The sequence below is a fragment of the Lactuca virosa genome, chromosome 5 (genome assembly GCF_052849685.1).
Source record: "Lactuca virosa cultivar CGN04683 chromosome 5, Lactuca_virosa_CGN04683_v6, whole genome shotgun sequence".
Classification (NCBI taxonomy): domain Eukaryota; kingdom Viridiplantae; phylum Streptophyta; class Magnoliopsida; order Asterales; family Asteraceae; genus Lactuca; species Lactuca virosa.
The window spans coordinates 31,392,653-31,406,598 of record NC_136430.1 but is presented as its reverse complement, the minus strand read 5'-3'; positions in this window follow the sequence as shown (position 1 = coordinate 31,406,598).

Here is a 13,946-nt window from a genome sequence, read left to right as displayed (position 1 = left end):
AGGCCGAAGGCCCGAAGAACGTTCCAGATAGGCTGAAGGCCCGAGCTGGCGTACCAGTCATGTTGTAGGGTCTGTGAGCATACCAGATAGACTGTAAGCCGGTAGGGCGTTCCATTCAGACTGAAGGCTCTGAATGCATGTTGTTTGTGATATTATTCTGGTTTTGTATTGTAATTGGTATTTTGGGGGAAACTCACTAAGCTTCGTGCTTACAGTTTTTTATTATGTTTCAAGTACCTCAGATGATCGTGGAAAGGCGAAGGCTTGTGTAACGACCAAAAATTCCAACCAAATTAAAACATTTTAATTCATTCAAAACCATTAAGTTCATACATCTCGTTTTCAAAATAGTTTAAACATCAGAGTATCCCCCAGAACCATATCACATAAATCATAAAACATGAGGAGCGGTACAATCACGCCTTCGCCTTGCCACGATCTCCTGAAGTACCTGAAACAATACACTGAAACTGTAAGCCCGGAAGCTTAGTGAGTTACCCCCAAAATACCAACCACACATAAACATACTCATAACATATCACAAATAGAACAACCATACACATCGGGTCTACTGTGTGACTGGTCCGCCCGCACCGGGCCTTCAGTCCACCTGGTCCACCCTCCGAATCTAGCCATGTACATCGAGTCTACAGTGTGATTGGTCCGCCCGCACCGGGCCTTCAATCCACCTGGTCCACTCTCTGAGTCTACAGTATGACTGGTCCGCCCACACCGGGCCTTCAGTCGGCCTGGTCCACTCTCCGAGCCTCGGCACGTCTGGTCCGCCCTCTTGGGGCCTTCAGCCTATCCGGACCGCTCGCTGGGCCTTCGGAATATCCGGTCCGCCCTGGGTATGTTGGCCTACAGCACAAAGCAGGACCCACCTCAACCCAACCCCCGTCAAATAACAATGTGCACATAAACAATCAATCACATACGAATCCTTAACCAGACAAACAGTCTTACAGATCACATAGCATATCAACATCCTAACCAGGATTCCGACCTAACCGGTCACTAGCATAACATTACCTTATATACCGGGTACCGACCTTAACCAGGTCACTAACATAACACCATCCTAAATACCAGGATGCAGATCTAGCAAAGCAATAACACAACAAACAATACCCGGATTTCCATCCGATAAAGGGCCGACCTTGGTGCCGTAGACCCTGTCGATATAGTGAGGATAACTCACCTGCAATTGCCGACTGAAGAGATACGACCAAGCTGCTCCGACCACCGACACGAACTTCACCACATCACGCTACCAAAGTACAAATACCAAAATTACCAAAATACCCTTGGAAGTCAAACTGGTCAACTCTTGGTCAAAGTCAAGGTCCTCAGTCAAAGTCAACCTTCCTGGTTGATTCTACTCGCCGAGTCGACCCGTCGACTCGTCGAGTTCCTATACTCAGAAACTCCCATAACACGACTCAACTCGCCGAGACGCCCCAAGACTCGTCGAGTCCAACGATCTTCGAGTCCCATCCTGCTCAACTCACAGAGCCGTCCCTCGACTCACCGATCCGAGGCTTAACCAGAAGAGGTTTGGGTTCCGCGACCAGACTCGCCGAGTCCAAGAACAGACTCGTCGAGTCCCAGGCAATCTTCAACAGACTCGCCGAGTTGTTCTTCCAACTCGTCGAGTCCAAGGCAATCTTCATACAACTCGTCGAGTACACCCATGTGACTCGCCGAGTCTCTCCAGTTCTCAATCCATTCAGAGGCTTTTCGAGCCATGCAGGGGCTCCAATCCATAGATCCACTCTTCTACAGCCTAACCCTCACATAAAGTTGCAAACTTTACGTGAAACCAAGCAGATATAAGCCCAAAACACTCTAGGGCTAGGGCTAAGGACTAGGGGGCTTCACCAACAACTCTTAAACAGAAACTTTATGACAATAAGGACCATCACAAGCTTAGATCTGGAGTAGCAACCTCAGATCTAAGCTCCAAACCCGAAATAGATCTCAAACAAGCTAAGGAACTCTAAATCAACCACCAAGGATGAACCCAAAAAGGAAATAGCTTAAGATAATGGCTCCTTACCTCTGAGATGTGCCCAAACTGATGTAGATCCCAGACCTACACAAGCCCCTTGATGCTAGCCTCCAATTTCTCAAGTTCCTTCCACCAATCTCCTCTTGCAAGCTCCAATCTCCTCAACAATGAAGTCTCACACGAAATTAGGGTTTTCTGGAACTCTCTGGGGGATTAGGAGGCTGGAAGAGGGACATAAAGTCCTTTAAATAGGGTGAAAACCCTAAGAATAGGGTTTTCTCATTCCAGCACCAACTCGTCGAGTCCAAGCCGCCGACTCGGCGAGTTGGCCACTTAATCCGCGATAGAACCCCGCTCCGACTCGGCGAGTAAGCGGACCTACTCGTCGAGTCCCTTTCCTAAATTTACACTTAGCACCCTTCAACTTCTTGCTTCCGAACTTGGGATGTTACAGCTTGATCGTGCACCTCCTCATATTTTGTATTATGACTTCTACGAAAACTTTGATGTGAAACTTATTTTGAAAACAATATGTAATAAATGATGGTTTTTGGATTTATTTAAAAGTTTTAAAATTTTCAAATTTTATGGATGTTACAAGTTGGTATCAGAGCCTTGGTTTGAGTGAATTGGAGGAACACTCGTGCGAATCCAGTCTCAAACAAAGGAAAAGATTTTCAAACGGTTTTTAAAATACTAAAAGAGGATGCGATGTGTACGATCAGCCGGAGCCAGTAAGTAGACCTCAAATTACCATACTATTATTTCATATTGAGATATGTTAGAACAGCATGCTAGTAACAGGATAGGAATCTTCAGGAATTGCATGATAGGATTGCCTGATATATGATGCCTTATCTCTTGTAGAGCACTTGATTGATTGTTTTATTACTCTTTCATATGTGAACTGACTATTGAGTGAATACGCTAAGTCACATGCTACATGGGTTAAATGATCTTAGGATAATGGATTTGGTCCTGTTGTGCGGCTCTTGTCTGAGTCCAACCGTTGTAGAATTAAATCTTTTAGTCTAAGATTGTTTAAGCTATGTGGCATGTGATTGTATTCATGCAATAGTTATCTGGCACCAATGGAGGGTCGTGTGGCATGTAGGATGAGTTGTGTGGGGTCCGCCGACCAGTCGTGAGATGTTTAGCCATTCCTCTAGGGAGTGAGGATCGAGTGTTCGTCTATGCTTATGAGTTTTGTTAGGGCGATGTGATGATCCTTGAGACAAACACGGGTAGGTTGGAAGGTAGTATGGGCTCGTACTACTGAAAGCACAGGACCCATGCGCGTAGCGAGGAAGTCACAACCCCTAGGGCTTCATTAGGAGTTGGTTCCCCATTATGATATGTGTATTATCTGATATCTCCCTGGTTATGTTCAGTATGGTGATGTCGAGACGATTGGAGGTGGGATCCAAATCGGGATCAGGATAGGCGGGTGTTGTTTGTTGATCAGATGCGAGAGGTGATTGCCATGGAGGTTTTTCAAATCTTGCAAGAAGAATTGCCCAGTGTTGTAGATCGGATCACAGGCAGAGTTATTGCCAGACTCGAGGAGCAAATCACAGCCTTACAGTCTGTGGGCGGTGCTGCTAAGGGGACGACTGCTGGAGGAGATCTAGTTGTGGGGACACAACTAGGGAAGAGGAAAAGGACTCTCTCAGCAAAAATCAAGGAGACCGAGGTTGTTGACGTGGGTACTGGGAGGCAGGAAAATCATGAGGTGTGTGGCAGATGTGGGGGAACTCATGGATTTGCTTGTCACAAGTTCAAGTGTTTCAAGTGTAGGGAAAAAAGGACATGTGCATCGGGATTGTAAGAAGGATCAGATATGCTTTCGCTGTCACCAGCCAGGTCATTTCATGTCCCGCTGTCCTGCTCTGGGGACGGAGGGAGTCCAGACTCTGACGCCCATCGTTCATCTGGAGGTTAAAGTCGAGCCGCAAGAAATCTCAGGTATGTAATTTGATCCCCAATTTTGTAGTGATATTATGGTTAAATTATGCTTGATCGGTATTGTGTCAACCTTAGAATCTTGTTGGGTTTGAATAAGTGGTATCTTCGGGTTAGTTATCTGATTTGTCTGATTTATGTATGACGAATCCTTATATGCCATTTCTTGTACCTTATCAGATCGATTTGATCCCTATCCCCATGTGGGATGTTTGCATGATTGTGGGTATGGTCTAGCTGAGCCGTTTCGGTGCCATGATCGACTACGAGGGCCAACGTGTGGTAGTTCGAACCCCAAGTGGAGGAGAATTGGTTATTTATGGAGAGAGAACCAGGTTGGGTTTAGGGTTTCGTTCGGCAGCCAGGGCTCGACAGTATATTCAGCACGGGTGTGCAGGTTATTTGGCTTATGTGGTGGATACGCAGGTTGGGGATTAGGTGTCAGTGGCTGATGTTCCGATTGTCGGGGAGTTCGCTGGTGTATTTCCGGAAGAGTTACCCGGTGTGCCTCCTGAGAAGCAGGTCGAGTTCAGGATCGACCTTGTGCCAGGTGCGGCCCTTGTTCCCAAGGCGCCGTACCGATTGGAACCGCCTGAGATGCAGGAGCTGTCATCTCAGCTGCAGGAGTTGCTAGGCAAGCAGTTCATCCGTCCGAGCAGTTCTCCGTGGGGAGCACCAAGTCTTTTTGTCAAAAAGAATGATGGTTCGCACCGGATGTGCATTGATTATAGGGAGCTGAACAAGTTAACGGTGAAGAACCGTTATCCCCTTCCGCGGATTGATGATCTCTTTGATCAATTGCCGGGAGCATCTTGGTTATCCAAGATTGACCTAAAGTTTGAGTACCATCAGGTCAGGGTGAGGGAGGAGGACGTGGAGAAGACCGCGCTCCGCACTCATTATGGGCATTACGAGTTCGTGGTGATGCCATTCGGGCTCACCAATGCGCTTGTGATATTTATGGATATAATGAATCAGGTGTGCAGGCCGATGCTCGATCGCTCAATTTTCGTATTCATTGATGATATCTTTGTGTATTCCAAGACTAGAGAGCAGCATGAGGAGCGCCTTCGCGAGCTTCTGGGGGTTGTAAGGCGAGAACGGCTTTATGCTAAGTTCTCGAAGTGCGAGTTTTGGTTGCAAGAGGTCCAGTTCCTTGGACGCCTCGTTAACCAGGATGGGATTTTGGTCGATCCGGCCAAAATCGAGGCGGTGATGCAGTGGGGGGTTTTGAAGTCTCCCTCAGATATCAGGAGTTTTCTTGGTTTGGCAGGGTACTACCGAAGATTCATTCAGGATTTCTCCAAGATTGCAGTAACACTCACTCGTCTGACGAGGAAAGGGGTGGATTTCCGGTGGGGCCCTGAGCAACAGTCAGCATTTGAGACCCTTCGACAGAGACTTTAAGAGGCCTCATTCTTGACAGTCCCGGAGGGAATTAAGGATTTTGTGGTTTTCTGTGTTGCATCCATCACCGGATTGGGAGCATTCCTCATGCAGAGAGGACGAGTGATAGCTTATGCTTCGCGGCAGATGAAGCCGCATGAGACGAGATATCCCACGCATAATCTTGAGTTGGGGGTGGTGGTTTTCACCCTCAAGATTTGACGACACTACCTTTATGGGGTCTGCTGCACTATCTCCATGGATCACAAGAGTTTGAAGCATATTATGGATCAGCCGAACCTAAACATGAGGCAATGGAGGTGGCTGGACGTAGTCAAGGATGATGATGTGATATCCTTTACCATCCGGGTAAAGTGAACGTGGTGGTAGATGCCCTGAGCCGCAAGTCTGTTGGAACTTTTGTTGAGGTGACATGTATGTGATGGGTTTTGAGCATCTTAACACTCCTATGGTGTACATGCAACCCTAGAAACCTTGGATCTATGTTTTCTCTAATATACATGGAAATTTGATTTTTCCAAGGTTCTCATCCTAACTAGCATGTTATGGGGTACTTGTAATATAAAAACTAGAAGAATGACATACCTTGCTTGTTGCTTGGATTCCTTAAGACCTTGTGAGCCTAGCACCCCAAATGTGATGCCTCAAATGCTTCACACAACACCACAACTCTTGGAATAACTTGAGAGAAGAACACTTGTGCACAAATTCGGCTAGCCCTCCTTTCTTATGTCTTAGTTACCGATTTTGCTCCATATGAGGTTCTTTATATAGTGTGTCACATGTAGGGTTACACCATGCAAACCCTAATGTGCATGACTTTTTATTTCCTCCATGATCCATGGGTTTTAACCTCCATGGAGCATCCATGGAGCACCCTATGGGTCCTAGCCCAATCTAATGAATCATGGATCATAAGCCCACTATATAAGAATGAATGATTTACCAAATCAATCCCCATATGTTTAATTAGTCTCTTTTGATCACAAAATTAATTCCAAATTAATTCTTGATCAATACTAATTAAATAATATGATTTCATATTAATATATTAGAGCTTATAATATATTAACAAATCATAAGTGTCCTTTTTCTCATTTTGTCTATCCAATTGTTATGATGACATGCAACCCAAATAGACCATGCTAAATCGGGTCAAGTAGATACCAAATATAGTTATGGACTTAGACACCTTATCCAACAGTCTCCCACTTGGATAAGTCTAATAACTATAGCTGCAAGTATGACTTCAGGATCCGACCAGCAATCGTAGCTCTTTCAAAGTCTCGCGGAACTAAGATGATGCGTCATTTAAGATAAGTGACCATATAATCCTTTGTTCAAGATATCAGTCGGATAAATACATGGAACAACGTCGTACTTTATTGTCCAGCAGTTTGTTTCCCGATTTCCGATTTGTTTGACATAGAACTTAATTGAACACATCAATTCAGTCCTGACTGGGCCCGACACATAAGTCAAAGCAAAATCATCGAGGGGCCCAAGATATCGCTTTTATTCCTCCAAGGACTAAAAGGAATAGATAAACTTCGACTCATATGCTTGTACTAACTAATTATCAAATTATACACAACAACACGTTTTATAACATCAAGTTACTGACGCGATTTCGTACTATCAATGTACAACCAACTCATAGTCAACAACTCATATCTCTTGGTTTGAAGACTTATATGATATTACCGTCTCACGATCACTCATGATAAATTCCATGAAGTGATACAAGTGAGCGTGGGTTGAATCCAATACTCAGAACTTATGAGCACTCATGAATGTTGCAGCAACAATTGCTATGTCTAATACAATTCAGACAAATCTACAAACCTAATTCATGACAGTCTTATTTCAATACCTACTTCCAAAGTACAATCGGCTGTGGATAGTTTGAATAATATGATATACCATAACATAATTATTCTGGAAATCAAAACATGCAAACTGAAACAATAGTAAATGATTGACACAAGACAGTACCATACTAGTAAATAAAAACACCTTTTATTTAAACATCAAATGTCAATTACATTTCAACTATTACAAGTTTCGAAAGCTACCTAATTACTAAAACTAATATCATCCTTCAGCCCGATGCGCCTCACATGCTGTAAATGCTTAACCCTACACAGTCCCTTCGTGAGGGGATCCGCTGGGTTCTCATCTGATGATACCCTCTTTGCCACGAGGAGTCCTTCTTCTATTTAATGTCTAATGAAGTGGTATTTTCTGTCGATGTGCCTAGACCTGCCGTGATCCCTTGGTTCCTTGGCTAAGGCAACTGCACTCTCGTTATCACATAAAATCTCCATATGCTCTTTTATAGCTGGTACTACTCCAAGGTCTCCAATGAAGTTCTTCAGCCATATTTCCTCCTTCGCCACCTTGCTTGCTGCTATGTACTCTGATTCGCAAGTTGAATAAGCTACTGTCTCCTGCTTGGAACTTTTCAAAGTAATTGCTCCTCCATTTAGGGTAAAGACCCAGCCTGACTGAGAGTGGAAATTATCCCTATCAGTCTGAAAGCTAGCATCACTATACCCTACTACTCTCAAGTCATCACTCCCACCAAGGGTAAGGAACCAGTCCTTAGTCCTCCGTAGGTACTTGAGAATGTTCTTCACCGCAGTCTAGTGAGCCTTGCCAGGATTCCCCTGATATCTGCTGACCATGCTCAAAGCAAAGGCCACATCAGGGCGAGTACAAGTCATAGCATACATGATCTAGCCTACAATGGAAGCATATGGTACACGACTCATCTCAACTATCTCAGCCTCTGTACTCGGACTCTGAGTCTTACTCAGTTTGGTGTTACTCTGGATCGGTAAGTCACCTTTCTTTGAATCCTACATGCTGAATCTTTTCATCACCTTATCCAAGTAGGTAATTTGACTAAGTCAAATTAGTCTCTTACTCCTTTCTCTTAATATCCTTATCCCTAGGATATAGGAAGCTTCTCCAAGGTCTTTGATAGCGAAACACTTCCCAAGCCAGGACTTAACCTCCTGCAAGGTTGGGATGTCATTTCCTATGAGTAGTATGTCATCCACATACAATACCAAAAAGCTAACTATACTCCCACTAGCCTTTACATATACACAAGACTCATCATCGCTCCTCGAAAAGCCAAACTCTTTGACTTTCTCATCGAAACAAAGATTCCATCTGTGAGATGCTTGTTTTAATCCATAGATGGATTTCTCAAGCTTACACACTCTATTAGGGTACTTTGCATCGACAAAACCCTCTGGCTGACTCATGTAAACATCCTCATCCAACTTTCCATTAAGGAAAGCGGTTTTGACATCCATTTGCCATATTTCATAATCATGAAATGCAGCAATGGCTAGCATAACCCTAATAGACTTAATCTTCGCTACCAGTGAGAAGGTTTCATCATCAACTCCCGGAGTTTGAGTAAAACCCTTCGCAACCAGTCACGCCTTATAAGTGTGTACATTCCCATCCATATCGGTCTTCTTCTTGAAGATCCATTTGCACCCGACTGTCTTACGACCCGGTACATTGTCAACCAAGTTCCAAACTTGATTGTCATACATGGACTGAATCTCGCTGTCCATAGCCTCTTTCCATTTGGCGGACTTAGGGTCTGCCATGGTTTCCTTAAAGTTGTTAGGCTCATCCAAATTTGCCAGTGTACTATCACTGATAAATGCATCACCTTCTGCAGTAATATGGAAACCATAGTAATGCTCAGGTGGATTCCTATCTCTTGTGGAACGCCTCAGAGGTACGGACTCATCAATTGGCCCAACAGGAGTTTCTGATGGGTTTTGAGCATTCTAACACTTCCTAAGTGTACATGCAACCCTAATAACCTTGGATCTATGTTTGTCTTGTTGTTGATTATGATCCTTGAAACCTTGTGAGCCTAGCACCCCAAGTGTGATGCCTCAAATGCTTCACACAACACCAAATGCAAAGGAGTAAACTTTGAGAGAATCTTACACTTGCAAATCGGCTCTAGCCCTCTTGTTTCATAGTGTCGCCGATTTTGGTGGAGAACATGTTGCTTATATAGTGTGTCACATCTAGGGTTACACCATGTAAACCCTAATGTGGCATGACTCTTCATTTCCATGACCCATGGGTTTGTAACTCCCATGGAGCCTCCATGGAGCATCCTATGGGTGGAACCCAACTTGATAATCCATGGAGCCTCTTAGCCCACTATATAAGATATGGAAGATTTACATAATCTACCCATATATTTAATTAGTTATCTTTTGATCACTTAATTAATTCTAAATTAATTCTTGATCAAACTAATTAAATAATATTATTAATATATTAGAACTTATAATATATTAATAAACCATAAGTGTTATTTCCCTCATTTTTAGTTTATCCAATTGCATGGTGCCATGCAACCCAAATGGACCATGCCGGGTCGGGTCAAGTACATACCAGAAATAGTTATGGACTTATACACCTTATCCAACAGTCTCCCACTTGGATAAGTCTAATAACTATAACTGCAATACTTCAGGAACCGATCGGCAATCGTAGCTCTTTCAAGGTCTCTCGGAACTGAGAAGATGATGATACGCCATTTAAGATAAGTGATCATATAATCCTCTGTTCTAGATATCAGCCGGACAAATACATGGAACAATGTCTTACTTATTGTCCAGCAGTTTGTTTCCCGATTTCCGATTTGTTTTACAAAGAACTTAATTGAACACATCAACTTAGTTCTGACCGGGCCCGGTACATAGGTCAAAACAAAATCATCGAGGGGCCCAGATATCAGCTTCTAATCCAAGAAGGAACAGATAAACTTCGACTCATATGTTTGTTCTACCACTCATTGAATTATACACAAAAGCACGTTTTATAACATCGAGTTACCAATGCGTTAACGTATAATCAATGCATAACCAACTCATAAGTAACAAATCATATCTCTAGGTTTGAAGACTTATATGATATTACCGTCTCACGATCACTCGAGATAAATTCCATGAAGTGATTCCAGTGAGCGTGGGTTGAGTCCAATGCTCAGAACTTATGAGCACTCATGAGTGTTGTAGCCATGTCCAACAACTTAGACCTCTGTAACCAATCATGACAGTCTTGATTCATACCTACTTCTGACATATGACCGACTATGGAGGTTCGAATAATATGATATACCAAACATAATTATTCTGGAAGTCAAAACATGCAAAAGAAATTTAGTAAACGATTGACAAGAGATAGCAACACTTTACTCATAAATAAAACACCTTTTATTCATCATCTAATGTCAATTACACTTTACAAATTTCAAGGTTATCTAACTACTAAATCTAATATCATCCTTCAGCCCTATGTTCCGAGCATGCTGGAGATGCTTAACCCGAGTCAGTCCCTTCGTGAGGGGATCTGCTGGATTCTCATCCGATGATACCCTCTTTGCCACGAGGAGTCCTTCTTCTATTCGATGTCTGATGAAATGGTATTTTCTGTCGATGTGTCTGGATCTCCCGTGATCCCTTGGTTCCTTGGCTAAGGCAACTGCACTTTCACTATCACAGAAAATTTCCATTGGCTCTTTAATAGCTGGTACAACTCCAAGGTCTCCAATGAAGTTCTTCAGCCATATCGCCTCCTTTGCTGCCTCGCTAGCTGCTATATACTCTGATTTGCAAGTTGAATCAGCCACTGTCTCTTGCTTGGAACTCTTCCAAGAAACTGCTCCTCCGTTTAAGGTAAAGACCCAGCCTGACTGAGAGTGGAAATTATCCCTATTAGTCTGAAAGCTAGCATCACTATACCCTACAACTCTCAAATCTTCACTCCCACCGAGGGTAAGGACCCAGTCCTTAGTCCTCCGTAGGTACTTGAGGATATTCTTTACCGCAGTCCAGTGTGCCTTGCCAGGGTTCCCCTGATACCTGCTAACCATGCTAAAAGCAAAGGCTACATCAGGTCGAGTACACGTCATAGCATACATGATCGATCCTACAGCCGAAGCATAAGGTATTCGACTCATTTCTGCTATCTCAGCCTCAGTACTAGGGCTTTGTGTCTTACTCAATCTGGCGTTACTCTGGATGGGTAACTCTCCTTTCTTGGATTCCTGCATGCCGAATCTCTTCAGCACCTTATCCAATTAGGTACTCTGACTAAGTCCAATTAGTCTTTTACTCCGGTCTCTCAAGATCCTTATCCCTAGAATATAGGCAGCTTCTCCTAGGTCCTTCATAGAGAAACACTTCCCAAGCCAGGACTTAACTTCCTGCAGAGTTGGGATGTCATTTCCTATGAGTAGTATGTCATCCACATACAATACCAAAAAGCTAACTATACTCCCACTAGCCTTGACATATACACAAGATTCATCTTCACTCCTAGAAAAGCCAAATTCCTTGACTTTTTCATCAAAGCAAAGATTCCATCTGCGAGGTGCTTGCTTTAACCCATAAATGGATTTCTCAAGCTTACACACTCTATTAGGGTACTCTGTGTTGACAAAACCCTCTGGCTGACTCATGTAAACATCCTCAGCCAACTTTCCATTAAGTAAAGCGGTTTTGACATCCATTTGCCATATTTCATAGTCATGAAATGCGGCTATGGCTAACAGAACCCTAATAGACTTAATCTTGGCCACTGGAGAAAAGGTCTCATCATAATCAACTCCCGGAGTTTGTGAGAAACCCTTTGCAACCAGTCATGCCTTATAAGTGTGTACATTACCATCCATGTCGGTCTTCTTCTTGAAGATCCATTTGCACCCTACAGTCTTACGACCTGGTACATTCTCAACCAAGTTCCAAACTTGATTGTCATACATGGACTGTATCTCGCTGTCCATTGCCTCTTTCCACTTGGCTGACTCAGGGCCTGCCATGGCTTCCGCGTAACTGTTAGGTTCATCCAGACCTATCAGTGTCTCATCACTGATAAGTGTATCACCTTCCGCAGTAATATAGAATCCATAGTAATGCTCAGGTGCATTCCTAACCCTTGTGGAACGCCTCAGAGGTACAAACTTGTCAATTGGCTCAACAGGAGTTTCCTCCTCAAGTTGAGTGCTAGGGTTTGAAGTTCCTTCACCACTTGACTCTTGAATTTCTTCAAGGTCAACTTGCCTCCCACTGTCTCCTTGGCTTATGAACTCTATCTCTCGAAAGAACGCCCTCCTAGCTACAAAGACCACATTCTCACTAGGTCTGTAGAAGAGGTAACCAAAGGATTTCTGTGGGTAGCCGATGAAAATACACCTCTCACTTCGAGGTTCGAGCTTATCATGAGTCTCGCGTCTCACGAAAGCCTCGCAACCCCAAATCTTAATGTGGTCTAGTTTGGGTACTTTACCAGTCCACATCTCATGAGGAGTTTTGGCAACTTTCTTTGTGGGAACTAGATTAAGGATATGGGCGGCAGTCTCTAAGGCATACCCCCAAAATGAGATTGGTAGCGAAGCTCGACTCGTCATGGAACGAACCATATCCAACAAGGTTCGATTACGCCTCTCAGCTACACCATTCAACTGCGGTGTCCTGGGAGGTGTCAATTGTGAGACAATCCCACATTCCCTAAGATAGTCGAGGAACTCTGAACTAAGATACTCACCACCTCGATCGGATCGAAGCATCTTAATGTTCCTGCCAATTGATTCTCGACTTCCTGTTTAAACTCTTTAAACCTCTCAAAAGTCTCTGACTTATGCTTGATTAAGTAGACATATCCATATCTACTGTAATCATCAATAAAAGTCAAATAATAACGATTAGCATCCCTTGTGGCATGTTTGAAGGGCCCACACACATCCGTGTGTATAAGATCCAACAAACCTTCACCCCTCTCACAAGAGCCTGTGAAGCGTGACTTTGTCATTTTTCCAAGTAAGCATGATTCACAACTATCATCTGACTTTAGGTCAAATGACTCCAATACTCCATCCTTTTGGAGTTGGCCTATGCGTTTCTTGCTTATATGTCCAAGACGACAATGCCATAATGATGCTTTATCCAAGTTATTATCATTAACAGAATTAATACACAATACATTATTTCCTAAGTTATCAACCACAGATACAGTTTCATACACACCATCACAAGGTAATGCTTTAAAATAAAGAACATTATTAAAGAAAGCATTAATCGAACCAACTTCATTATCAAATGAAAAGGTGAAACCTTGTTTATACAATGCATGAAAGGAAATAATATTTCTTGCCATTTCTGGCGAATAACAACACTTATTCAAATCTAAACTAAACCCACTACTTAGCAATAAAGTATAAACTCCAATCTTGGTGACAGGTAAAGCTTTCCTATTCCCCATGATTAAGTTTATTCTTCCATGCTCCACATTCTCACTTCTTCTTAGTCCCTGCAAATCAGAACATATATGAATACCACAACCGGTATCAAGGACCCAAGAGTTAGAATGGGGTGAGTTATTAGATAAGATAGTGTAAATACCTGCATGGTTGGGTTTAACTTTCCCATCCTTCACATCTTGCTAGTACTTTGGGCAGTTCCGCTTCCAATGTGACTTTTCATGGCAATAGAAGCATTCAGCCTCTTTAGGGTCA